This window comes from Tupaia chinensis, unplaced genomic scaffold (assembly GCF_000334495.1).
Source record: "Tupaia chinensis unplaced genomic scaffold, TupChi_1.0 Scaffold000067_1, whole genome shotgun sequence".
NCBI classification, from domain to species: Eukaryota; Metazoa; Chordata; class Mammalia; order Scandentia; family Tupaiidae; genus Tupaia; species Tupaia belangeri.
This window is the reverse complement of record NW_006159526.1, coordinates 4795414-4807918: the sequence shown is the minus strand read 5'-3', so window position 1 is coordinate 4807918 and position 12505 is coordinate 4795414.

Sequence of the window (12505 nt, the reverse complement as noted above, 5' to 3'; positions counted from 1 at the left end):
GGGGGGGGGCGGGGCCTGATGGAGCCCCGCCCACGAGACTCCGCCCCTCAGGCCAGCCGCGCGCCAGTCCCGCCAGCCATCCCTGGCAGGAGGCCCTCAGCCTGGGCGTCCCCGTCTGCTCCCGTGGCGCCTGTGTCTGCCCGACATCGGGGTCAGAGCGAGAACCTCGGAGTCGGAGCTTCCCTCTGAGCGGGACACCGGGGCCCGGTCACTGTCAACACATCCCGTAGAGAAGAACCAGCATCCGGACAGTCCTTCAGGACGAAGCAGGCAGCTTGCACCTGAGCGCCCCATGGGGCAGACGTCGTGCCCTCTCCGGGGCATTGGAGACCCTCCCTTTCCAGGAGAGCCTCGCAGGGGGAACCTCACACCCAAGCCCACCTGCCGCACACGCGGACTCTTACAAGGCCAGGATTTGATGTCCAGACCCCCACACACCCCAAGGAGCCAGGACCAGATATCTGACCGAGGTCCCAGGGTCTTAGCTCCACGCCCCGCCAGAGGGACTGGAAGTGCCACACCCTGACAGAGAGCAGAGATCACAGCTGGGAATTGCGATCTTAGAGCCTGGAATGGCAGTGAGGGCCTGGGGAGTCCCTGCTCTGATAGGGATTCCCAGTGAGGGCCTGGGGGTCCCTGCTCTGATAGGAGTCCCCCATCCACTCAGCAAGGCCCTCATGTGCCCCCTTGGGGTTCCAGCCTGCGCTGCCAGCTGCCTGGCATAGGGTCTCTAGGTGCCCATAGACCCTTACAGACCGTTGCAGACCCCAAATGGGGAATAAAAATAGGTCAGAGGGGACCAGCAGGTGGTGAGGTGGTTAAGACGCTGGACACTCCCACACGACCCACCGCAGTTCAAGTCCTGGACCTAGTGGCTTGCTTTCTCACTTTCTGTGTGTGTGTGTGTGTGTGTGTGTGTGGTCAAATTAAAGTAAGTGATGAGTAAATATGAATAAATAAAATTGAATAAAATAATTAAAAAAAAATGGGTCAGAGGTCTTAGGAGAGCCAGGCAGGAAGGGCCTCTAAGGAGCATGGGCTGTCTTTGGCTGGACGGGTGGGGAGACTGAGGCACTCACTAACACACGGCTTCACGAGAGCACTCGGACTGCTACGGTAATCGGTAATCGGGTAATCGATCATCGCCGTAGTTAACAGCCAGGCAGGGCCGGGCTGGCCGCCGGCGATGAACGCGGCTGCATCCCACATGGCCGACTGAGCCGTTTGAATCTCCAACCCCGGGTGTGAAAATCATGCTGGGTGAACGTCCAGCATCTCAAGAAGAGGAGGGAGGAGCAGGGACTGTGGTGTAGCCGTCTCCCGGGGGGATGTCTCTGTCCTCTCTCTTTCAAGTGCGCCTCTGTAACAAACTAAAAAAAAAAATTAGAAAGTGGTGGGCCAGCAGGTGGCGGGTGGTTTAGGATACTGGATCCCACATGGCCTGCCCTGGTGGTTCAAATCCTGGCCCTGGTGGCTTGAAAACACCACCAGATGTATGTGGGTGTGCGTGTGCGTGTGTGTGCACCCCATATCCCGATGGGATGGAAAATGGAGAAGGATTGCAATACGACTAGGCTCCACTGCGGTTGCTTTCTCCCTTTCTCTGTCTCTGGTGAGTGCACGCTCCCTAGAGCAATTAACAAAAAGAAAGAAATGGGGCCAGCCTGCAGTCTGGCGGTTTAAGGCAACTGGATTCCACATCACTGACTACGTGGTTCGAATCCTGGGCCTGGTAGCTTGAAAAACAGCCAAGGGCATGTGTGTGCCAAAATCCCGAAAGGAAGGGTAAATGGAGGAGGAGGAACTGTGGCATGACCATCCCCAGAGTGGGCTTTCTCCCCCTCCCCCTCTCTGGCTAGTGCACATGCCCTCTGTCAAAGAAAGGAAGGAAGGGGACCAGCAGTTGGCGTAATGGCTATGTCGCTGGACTCCCACCTAGTCGACCGCAGTTTGAGTCCTGGACCCAGTGGCTTAAAACTCACGCCGGGCGTGTGTGCGTGCGTGCCCAATATCCCGAGAGGAGAATGGAGGAGAAGGGATTGTGGCGTGGCCATTCCCCCCGGGGGGTGATTTCTCGCTTTCTGTCTCTCTGTCTCTCTCTGTCTGTCTGGCGAGCGCACACGCCCTATAGCAAAAACCTCTCCAAAAATAAAAAATAAAAAAAGAAAGAAAGGAGGGAAAAGGGAGAGAAAGAACGAAGAAAGGAAGAAAAAGGAAAGGCCCAGGACCAGCAGATGGCATAATGGTTACGTTGCTGAATTCCCATGTAGTTGACTGCAGTTCAAGTCCCGGTCCCGGCAGCTGAAAACACATGGACATGTGCACGTGTGTGCCCAAGATCCCAAGAGGAGACTGGAGGAGGGGGGATTGCAGCGTGGCCATCCCCTGGGAGGTGATTTTTCACTTTCTCTCTGTCTCTCTCCAGTGAGCGCACACACCCTATAGCAAAAGTGTCTTTAAAAAAAGAAGAATGCGGCTGGCAGGTGGCATGGTGGTTGGGGTGCTGGACTCCTACGTGGTCAACCATGGTTCGAGTCCTGAACCTGGAGGCTTGCTTTCCTACTTTCCCTTCTCTCTCTCTGGTCAAATAAACAAATAATAATAATAATAATAAAAAAAAAGAAAAAGAAAAGAAGAAGAAAAGGCCTAGCCCGATGGGTCTCTGTCTTTCTGGCGAGTGCATGTGCCCTATAGCAAAAACCTCTCAAAAACAAAACCACGAGAATAATATGATCCTCGAGGAATCACTGTGAGCATTTTTAAAAAAAAGAATTATTTTATTTAAGCTTATTTAGTTATTTATTTTTTAGAGAGGTTTTTTCTTTTTTTTTTTTTAAGATTTACTTATTTATTTATTCATTCATTCCTTCATTTTTTAATTTGACCAGAGAGAAACACAGAGAGAGAGAGAGAGAGGAAAGTGAGAAAGCAAGCCACCAGGTCCAGGATTCGAACTGTGGTCGCCCATGTGGGAGTGTCCAGCACCTTAACCACCATGCCACCTGCTGGTCCCTGGAGAGGATTTTGCTATAGGGCATGTGTGCTTGCCAGAGAGACAGAGACAGAAAACGAGAAATCACCCCCCAGGGGGGATGGCCACGCTGCAATCCCTTCTCCTCCATTCTCCTCTCGGGATCTTAGGCACGCACGCACACACGCCTGGCGTGAGTTTAAGCCACTGGGTCCAGGCCTCAAACTGTAGTCTACATGGGAATCCAGTGACATAGACATTATGCCAACTTCTGGTCCTGGTCCCATTATTTTTTAATTTGACCAGAGAGATAGACAGAGAAAGAGAAAGCTAGAAAGCAAGCCACCAGGTTCAAGACTCGAAATGCAGTCAGCCATGTGGGAATCCAGCGCCTTTAGCCACCACGCCACCTGCTGACCCTCAATGGTATTTTTTAAAAGCTGCAAATTTAACTAACTTTCTTTCTTTTTTAAAAAGTATTTGCCATAGGTTGTGTGTACCTGCTAGAAAGAGACAGAGGAAGATGGAGCAAGGGCGAGTGAGAAACCACTCCCCGGAGGGATGGCCACACCACAGTCTCGTTCATCCCCCTCCTGGGATTTTGGGCACCCAGGTACCCACTGTGATTCCCAGGCTACCAGGTCTGGGACTCAACCACGGCCCACCATGTGAGAGTCCAGCACCCTAACTACCGTGCCACCCGCTGCTCTGCAGCTTTAATTTCGTTCTTTCTTTTTAAAAATGATTTATTTAATTCCATTTGTTTTTATTATTATTATTATTTTTTTTGGAGAGGTTTTTGCTATAGGGCGCGTGTGCTCACCAGAAAGACAGAGAGAGAGAGACATAGAGACAGAAAGTGAGAAATCACCCCCCTGGGGGGGATGGTCACGCCGCAATCCCTTCTCCTCCATTCTCCTCTCGGGATCTTGGGCACAGATGCACACGCGCCCGGCGTGAGTTTTAAGCCACTGGGTCTGGGACGCGAACCACGGTCGACTACATGGGAGTCCAGCGACATAGCCATTACGCTAACTGCTGGTTCCCTTATTATTATTTTTAAATTTGACCAGACAGAGACAGAGAAAGACAGAAAGGGAAAGCAAAAGAGCAAGCCACCAGGTCCGGGACTCGAACAGTGGTTGGCCATTTGGGAATTCAGCACCTTTAATTACCACACCACTTGCCAGCCCCTGCACCTTTAATTTCTAAGATGGTAAAGTTTGGTGGTTTTTTTTTTTTTTTTACTGCAGGGAGTGTGTGCTTGCTGGAGAGAGAGAGAGAGAGAGAGAGAGAGAGAGAGACCACTCCCCCTCCCCAGGGGTTTGGTAATGCCACAGTCCCTTCTCCATTCTCCTTTCGGGATTGTGGCCATGTACACACACACACACACACACACACACACGCACATATATGTGTGTGTGTGTATATATATGTATATATATATATAAATATGTGTGTGTATATATATAAAAGTAAGCTCCCAGGTCCAGGACACGAACCGTGGTCAGTGACGTGGGAATCCAGCACCTCAGCTACCACGCCACCTGCCTGCCCTTCCTTCCAGCGTGTTTTTAAGCCCCTGAGTCCAGGGCTCATAGTCGGCCATGTGGGATCTCGTGCCTTAAACACCACACTACCCACTGGCCCAAAGTTTGGTATCTTTTTAAAAAAATGATTATCTTTGGGACCAGCAGTTGGCGTAATGGCTGTTGCTGGACTCCCACATAATTGACCGCAGTTCGAGTCCCGGACCCGGTGGCTTTAACTGACACCAGGCATGTGTGCATGCATGCCCAGGATCCCGAGAGGAGAATGGAGGAGGGTGTTTGCAGTGTTGCCATCCCCCCCTGGGGGGTGATTTCTTCCTTTCTCTCTCTCTCTGTCTTTCTGGCGAGCACTTGCATCCTATAGCAAAGAAAACTTTCAAAAAAATTATTCTCTTTAGAGATTTTTGCTGGAGGGTGCATGTGCTCACTACACAGAGAGCAAGAAATCACCCCCCCAGGAGGGATGGCTACACCACAACCTCTTATCCTCCAATTTCTTGGTATTTGGGGCATGCATACACACACACCTGACTTGAGTGTCAAGCCACTGGGTCTGGGATTTGAACTATGGTTAACCATATGGGAGTCCAGCACCTTAACCACTATGCCACCTGCTGGCCCCTAAAGTTTGGTATCTTTATTCTTTTCTTCTTTTTTTAAAGTTTGGTATCTTTAAAACAAAAATGAACGCTCTTTGGGGTCTTCAATGACAGCGTAAAGATGTCCTGAAAGCAGGCCTGTGGAGTCGGGGTTGGGGGCCCCACCCAGGGGTGAGAAACACAGGTGTGCGTGGGTGCTTGCCCCAATCCCCAAGGGAAGGGAGAAAAGAAATGGGATTTCTGGGACCAGTAGGTAGCATGGTGGTTAAGGTGCTGGACACTCCCACATGGTTGACGACGGTTCGAGTCCCGGACCTGGTGGCTTGCTTTCTCACTTTCTCTCTCTTACTCTTTCTCTCTCTCTGTGTGTGTCTCTCTGGTCAATTTAAAAAATAAATGAATGAATAAAATAAATAAATAAATAAATAAAATTTAGAAAATAATTAAAGAAAACCAAACAGGATTTCTGCCTGGGGTGGGGGTGGGGGTATGTGTGTATGTATTTAAATTTGACCAGAGAGGGACAGAATGAGAGAGGGAAAGTGAGAGAGCAAGCCGCCAGGTCCAGGACTCAAACTGAAGTCAGCCATGTGGGAGTGCAGCGCCCCTAACCACCATGCCACCTGCCAGCCTCATATAGCAATTTAAAATTTTTCAAATTGTGAGATGATAGGTGAAAAGTGATAAAAACAGACCTGCAACCTTGCGACACAAACGTCGCTGTCTCTTGTTACCTGGGCGCTCCTGCCCCCCCCCCCCCCCCCTCCCACCCTCACTGCTCTCCGTGGGAACCTGACCCAGACACCCTCCATGGCTCCCCAGGGTCCTCCCGACACCCTGCAGCTGGTCCTCTTGTCCTCCGCGGCCCTGACTTCTGACTGCGAGCCTGAGGAAGTGGGCGGACAGTGAGATGACAGGAAGGACAGCTCACTCCCCTGCGCCTCACTGCTCCTGGGACACGTGGATCCTGCTCCATTCCTCAGAGCCCGCCCCGTCCCCGGTCCCGCCAGGCCCTGTAAGGCTGCTCTCTTGGGAAAAGTCGCCCTGGCTGTCACTTTCCAGGCCGCCGGCGCTCTGCTGACCTCTGGTGGCCGCAGAGAGTGGCAGGGCACGCTGCTGCCCGGGGCGGCGCGGGCGCTGGGATGCGGGTGCGGGTGCGGGTGCGGGTGCGGCTGCAGCGGGGGAGCCCGTCCTGCCCGCGGTTTTCCCAGCGTGAGGAAGAGACACGACGCCCGGACCCCTTCCCAATGCCGCGACCCGGAGCCATGCGCGCCTGCGCTTGCAATCTGCAGTTCTTCGCCTTGGCCCGCGGGACACTGAGTCCCAGCATTCTGTCCCCTCCTGCGGTCCCACTCTGGGGGTCTAAGCCACCATCGCCTCCCTCCTGGATTCCGGGATCAGTCTCTTTTTTCATTTGTGTCATTTCAGTGATAAATTTATTTACTTGTTCGTGAGAGACAGAGAGGAGGGAGACAGCAGCCCCGAAAGGGTCTTGATCCCACAGTCCAGCTCCAGCCTGGACGGTGCTCCCTCAACAATGTCACTAATAGAGCTATGTTCAGGCTTTTGCCATGTGGTGAGGCACTCCCTGGAGAGACAGACAGTGACAGGGGAAGTGAGCAATCGCCCCCGGGGATGGCCGTGCTGCAACCCTTCTCCCCCAGTCTCCTGTCCGGATTGTGGGCACACCGCACGCATGCCCAGCGTTTCTCAAGCTGCCGGGTCTGAGACTTGAACTGCGGGGTGGTCCACGTGGACTCCAGCACCGTAACCACCACGCTGTCTGCGGCCCCAACAAAGCTACTCATTTGTCTTTACTGAAAATCTTGATAATTTAAAAATAATTATTTTATTAATTATTATTATTATTTAACTTGCCGTAGTCATCAGTGAGAGAGGGGGAAAGTGAAAAATCAAGCTGCCAGGTCAAGGACTCGAACTGTGGTCAGCCATGTGGGAGTCCAGTGCCCTTAACCACCACGCCACCTGCCGGCCCCCTAACTTTGGTTTTTAATTTTTTTTTTTTTAACTTGCCAGAGAGTCAGAGGATGTGTGCGCTTGTCAGAGAGGGAGAGGAGAAAGCGCCCCCTTGTGGGGAACGGTCGCAGCACAGTCCTTTCTCCTCCACGTCTCCCTCCTGCTGGGATTGTGGGCGCACACATGCACACACGCACACGCGCACACACGCACACACTCGCCTGGTGTGTTTCAGCTTGTGGGCCTCCTCAGAGATGTCTGACCGCCAGAAACAGCACCCCTGCTCCTGACAGCTCGCGCCCTCTGGCTTCTTAGTCCCACCTGACACCATGTGGGCTGCAGGCAGGAGTCCGATCTGTTTGTGACTGGTCCCTGGGCCTGGCACGGAGTGGATCCTCAGGAAACAGGTCCTCCTCCTAAAGATCTGCTATTGTGCTTCGAAAGCCAAGAATCGCTGGGGGGTGGTCAAGGAGGGCTTTGGCCAGGGGAGCTTGAGATGGAGAGGGACTTGAGCGGGGTGGCAGGAGGGACCAGCATGTGCAGACGCCCGGGACGGGGAGGGGGGGCTGCAGCCCGCGGGAGCCAGGGCTGAGTGCGCAGCGCAAGCGGAGGCTCCCTGGTCCTGCTGACCAGTTCGGGCTTCCTCTGAGGGTACTGGGGAGCCCTGGAAGGTGTTAGAGAGGGTGGCATGGCCAGGTCTGAAGCTCCCTTCTGCTGCTGTCGGAGATGACAGGGGTTGGGGGTTTGCCGAGGCGGAGTGGCCACGGAGGGGGCCAAGCTGTCACCTAGTAGAGATGAGACCAGGATGGTGGCAGGGAGGGGGAGGGAATGAGCCATGGGAAGCAAATGGAACTTGGAGGAGGACTCAGCTGACAGGAAGGGGAACATGACACCCCCAGTATGCCTCCAGGGTGGTTCTGGCTTGGGGGGGGCTGGGGAGCAGACAGGGACAGGTGTTTGCTGGGGGAGTGTCAAAGGCAGGTGGCCATGGAGCCAGGCGAGCAAGGGGGCCCCACGTCAAGGGCAAGGCTGCGACCGTGTGCGGTGAGCAGAGGGCCTGCCATGCAGGGTACCTGGCTGGGCCCCTGGGAAGATGATGGGGGACAAGGACCTGCCCCCCAAAAGCCGTCAACTTGGTGGATGAGAAGTGCAAGTGTCCCAGTACTCAAGGCGTGGACAGCAAGAGCAGAAAGCTTGTGAGTGCCAGCTGTATGCTGCGGAGTAGAGATTTAATTTACAAAGTGGGCCGGTAAATGGCGCGGTGGACAGAGGCACTGGATTCCCACATAGCCGACCAAGGTTCGAGTCCCAGACCTGGCGGCTTGCTTTCTCGGTTTCCCTATCTCTGTTTCTGTCTGGTCAAATTAAAAAAATAATAACAATAAATGGAATTAAATAAATCTTTATTTTTAAAAAAGGAAGGAGGAGGTCCAGGGACCAGCAGGTGGCGCAATGGTTACATCTCTGGACTCCCATGTAGTTGACCATGGCTCAAGTTCCAGACTCGGTGGCTTAAAACTCAGAGGCGCATGTGCGTGTGTGCTCAAATCCTATGAGAATGGAGAAGGGTTTGCAGCGTGGCCACCCTTGCTGGGAGGGTGATTTCTTGCTTTTTATCGCTGTCTCTCTCTCCAATGAGCACACGTACCCTATAACAAAAAAAGAAAAACCAAAAAACGAAAATAAACTTAAAAAAAAAAAAAAAAGGTGGTGGCCAGCAGGTGGCATGGATGTTAAGGTGCTGGGCCCCTTGTGGCCCACTCTGGTTCGAGTCCCTTTTGGTGGCTTGAAAACCACTCCAGGCATGTGTGCATGCACCCAATGGACGTGGGATTGCAGCATGCCACCCCGGCGGTGATTTCTCTCCCTCTCCCGTGAGTACATGTGCTCTGAGGCACCTTTCACGGGTGCCAGGCAGACCCCGTTACCAGCAGATGCTGGGTGAATCCACGAGGGCCAGGGCCAGGGAGCGAGCAGCCCCGGGAGAGGGAGGCACAGGAAGTGGGGCGGCCACAGCTTGGACAAGGCTCAGGCGGAGCGTGGGTTAGGGCGGGAGAAAGGCGGGTCTGCGCCGCAATCCTTCCCTCAGTTCGGGCACGCGCGCAGGAACCGGGCACGATTTTCAAGTCGCGGGGTCTGGGACTCAAACCGTGTGCTTGGCCACGTGGGAGTCCAGCTACCCTAATTTCCATGCCGCTAGCAGGCCCCCCAAAACCTAAACTTTTTTTCTTTTCACGTCGGGAGTGAGCGAGTGTACTCTCCACAGGTCTTGGAGAGACCTCCCTCTCCTTCCTCCAGCTGGGGCCCGAACCGAGCCGCAGCGTCCCGCGATCCAGCGTCTCGGGCAGCATGTCCTGCTCCACTCACGTCCTCCATAGACTGCTCCCGTTATAGTAAAGGCACAGCTGCGTGGGGGGCAGGGAGCCCCGTTAGGGGTGGGGGTGCCCGGCTGAGTCTAGGGGCCTGCACTAACCAGATGAAGGCGGTAGCAGGGGCCCGACAGAGGTGGCGTGGCGGCCGCGAGGACAGGAGCTGTGTATGAAGGATGCGGAGCCAGGACCACGGAGCAAAGTTCTCTAGAAGGGTCTGCGGGGCGGCCGGGCAGAGGCCATGTTTCTGGAGGGAGGTGCGTCCTGGCTAGCAGGGGTGGAGGTGGGCCCGCCACACTCCGAGGACAGGTGTCTTGATCTGTCGGGGCTGCGTGGGGCTCCTTTGCCCTGAGCCTCTGTCCCATCCTAAGCCTTGGCAGGGACACCGGGCCTGGGAGGAAGGATGAGCACCCCCAGACTGCAGGGCCTGTGGGCGGGGCTGGGAGGTGACCCCAGAGAAGCCAGTAAGCGTGGGTTCCTGGGAGCAGGGCCTGTGCCAAGGGGAGTGGGCAGGGCAGGGACGGGGTGGCGATGGGGAGACCCAGCCCCTGGGGCGGCCGGGGTGGCACTGGGCCTGTAACTTCTCAGGTTTGGTTTTGTACAAGATTGATTTATTAACTATGGTACATATCACATAAGGCCTTTTCAGTTTTTTACACCATTCCCATTGAGACAAGTACAATACTTTGTAGCAAATACATGATTTTAAAAAACAAAACCAAACAGAACACCTCAGTCCGAGATGCCTCAGCCGCACTGAGGGCTGACCATGCACTAATCAGGCGGGAGCCTCAAAACCCACGACGTGTTTCAAAATAAAAATAAAAAAGTCTGGAAATTAAGCAAACATTCCTAACACCAACTAGAGGCGGCCCTGGGTACGCCCTAAATGCAGAGAGCCGCCTCCCGTCCTGGGCTCTGCACTGGGCTGACTCGGCGGCCCCACCACGACAACAGCTTCAACAGGCGGCCCCACCACGAACACAGCTTCAACACCACGGGCTCTTCTCGGGGAACGCAAAGTAGCCGGTAACTCAACACATAAAGGTCATTTAACATGTGAAAATACAAGTACCAGGAAAATAAGCTGGCAGCAGCACTATTCCAAATTTTCAAACAACTTTTATTCCCATACAATCCGGAGACATGTTCTTAGTGTACACAGGGAGCGTGATTCTCTCTGCAATAGCGTAGCCCGGCCCGCTCCCGTCCGAGCGGCACCTGCAGCCGCGGCACAAGGGTGGCAGGCCACGCGGGGTCCCCTCGCCCGAGTGCGGCTGCGTGGTCCTGTGCCCATCTGGCATGGACGCAGACCACGGACTCCAGAATGACGGTCCCCACCACACAGAACCATGAGCAGTGAGCCCGGCCCCAGCACCCTCCTGGCCTACGCAGCCGCGTCCCTCTCTTCTTGTATGTGGCTCTGCTCACAGAAGGGACCGGGGCACGACGGGGACAATGTCTGATGACGAGGTACCGCAGCTGGCCTGCCGTCAAGTTTTAGGGGTGGTGGTGTCGTTTGGAGCAGGCTGGCCTCACGGCCTCCCTCTCCTGTGACCAGTAGTGGAGGCACTGGGACAGGGAGGTGGGTGCACCTCATCTCATTCTGGCTGGCTAGCTGCTCCGATGGTACCCTCTGCCCACTGCGGCCAAGGTTCTGCCGGAATCCCAGCCAGTGGCACGTTCCCCGCCCAGGGCAGGGGGCGTGAGGACGTGGGGGGCGTGTGCGCGCACAGCGTGGGAAGCCATGATACTGTAGTGTGGCACCAGCGTGTCACGCAGACCAAGAACCCCAGTGCCTTGTCTGGGCCCCGCCCCTGTGCACCCGCTGAGCCACTCGCCAAGGGCTGGCATTTCCGCCCCAAAGGGAGCCTGTGCCCGCCCACCCTGACTCCGGGGCCTGGGTACAAGGGCTGAGCTCCAAGCCACAGCCCAGGGGAGCCAGGCTGCGCTGGGCCATGTCCCTGAACCCCAAGTGCTCTTCTCCATGGGTCCAAGTGGCCACTGGGTCGGGACACTGTCCTCACTGGAAGCTGATGCCGGCTCGGTGCCCTCGGCTGGCAAACAGCAGCTCAGGAACGACCAGGACTCCCTCTAGCCCCTGGCCCGGAGGAGCAGAAAACGGACCTGATGTGGGGGGAGGGGGGAACGAGAACCTTGCAACCTGCTGTGTGCGGGGCCCCAGCCCACCTTGTCCCCACCTGCCCTCCGCGGCCCTGGCAGGACTGGAGGGCAGGGGGTGCTGTGGGCTGGGCGCTCCCCCATGGCTGCGTCCTCTATTCTGCGTGCGTGGCTGCGGTGCAGAGCGTAGGTCCGCACCTCCCCACCCTCCCTGCTTCCAGCCTGGGGACACCAGCCACACCCTTGCTGTGTTCTCCGGACAGGCTGCTCGGGTGTGGCGGGGCACAGCGGCACAATGAAGTGGAAGTGATGTGCAGGGTCAGACAGGTGGCGGGAGCAGGGGGGCTGCTACTCTGCCTCAGTTCACAGGAGGGATGGCCCTAGTCCTCCTCCCCCTGGGGCTTCCTGTCCACCTCAGTTCTTTAAAGGACTGGCCGGCCCAGCATGGCCTAGGAAAGGTAGCCTCGATTCCCAGGGCTCAGGGCTGGGGTGGAGAGCCAGGGGCGCCCGCCAACCTTAGCAAAAACGACACACGCCACCTTCCAGCTGCCTGGGCTGGGAGCGGGGTGCAGATCCAGCAGGGCAAAGGCGCCACCAGCGCGGGGAGGCCACGCCTGCAGCTCAGGCGATGTTCTTGAAGCGGGAAACTCACAGGGGAAGTCTCCAAGCACCTTACTTCACCATCAAGAACCAGAGAGCCAGCTTGACCACAGGGCTACACCGCCATGGCCTGGGAGCATGTGGGGTGGGGGTGCGCCCCGGGAACATACCACAGATGCTGTTTCCTTAAAGTGCAACGAGGCCCCGCCCACTCCCTGCACCTAGGGTGCCTCGGTGTCAGCACTCCAGGCTGCAGGGGCGGAGCTGGAGCAGCCACCACTTGTAGCGGCTGCGTGCTGCCGAGGGGGGAGGCCTGCG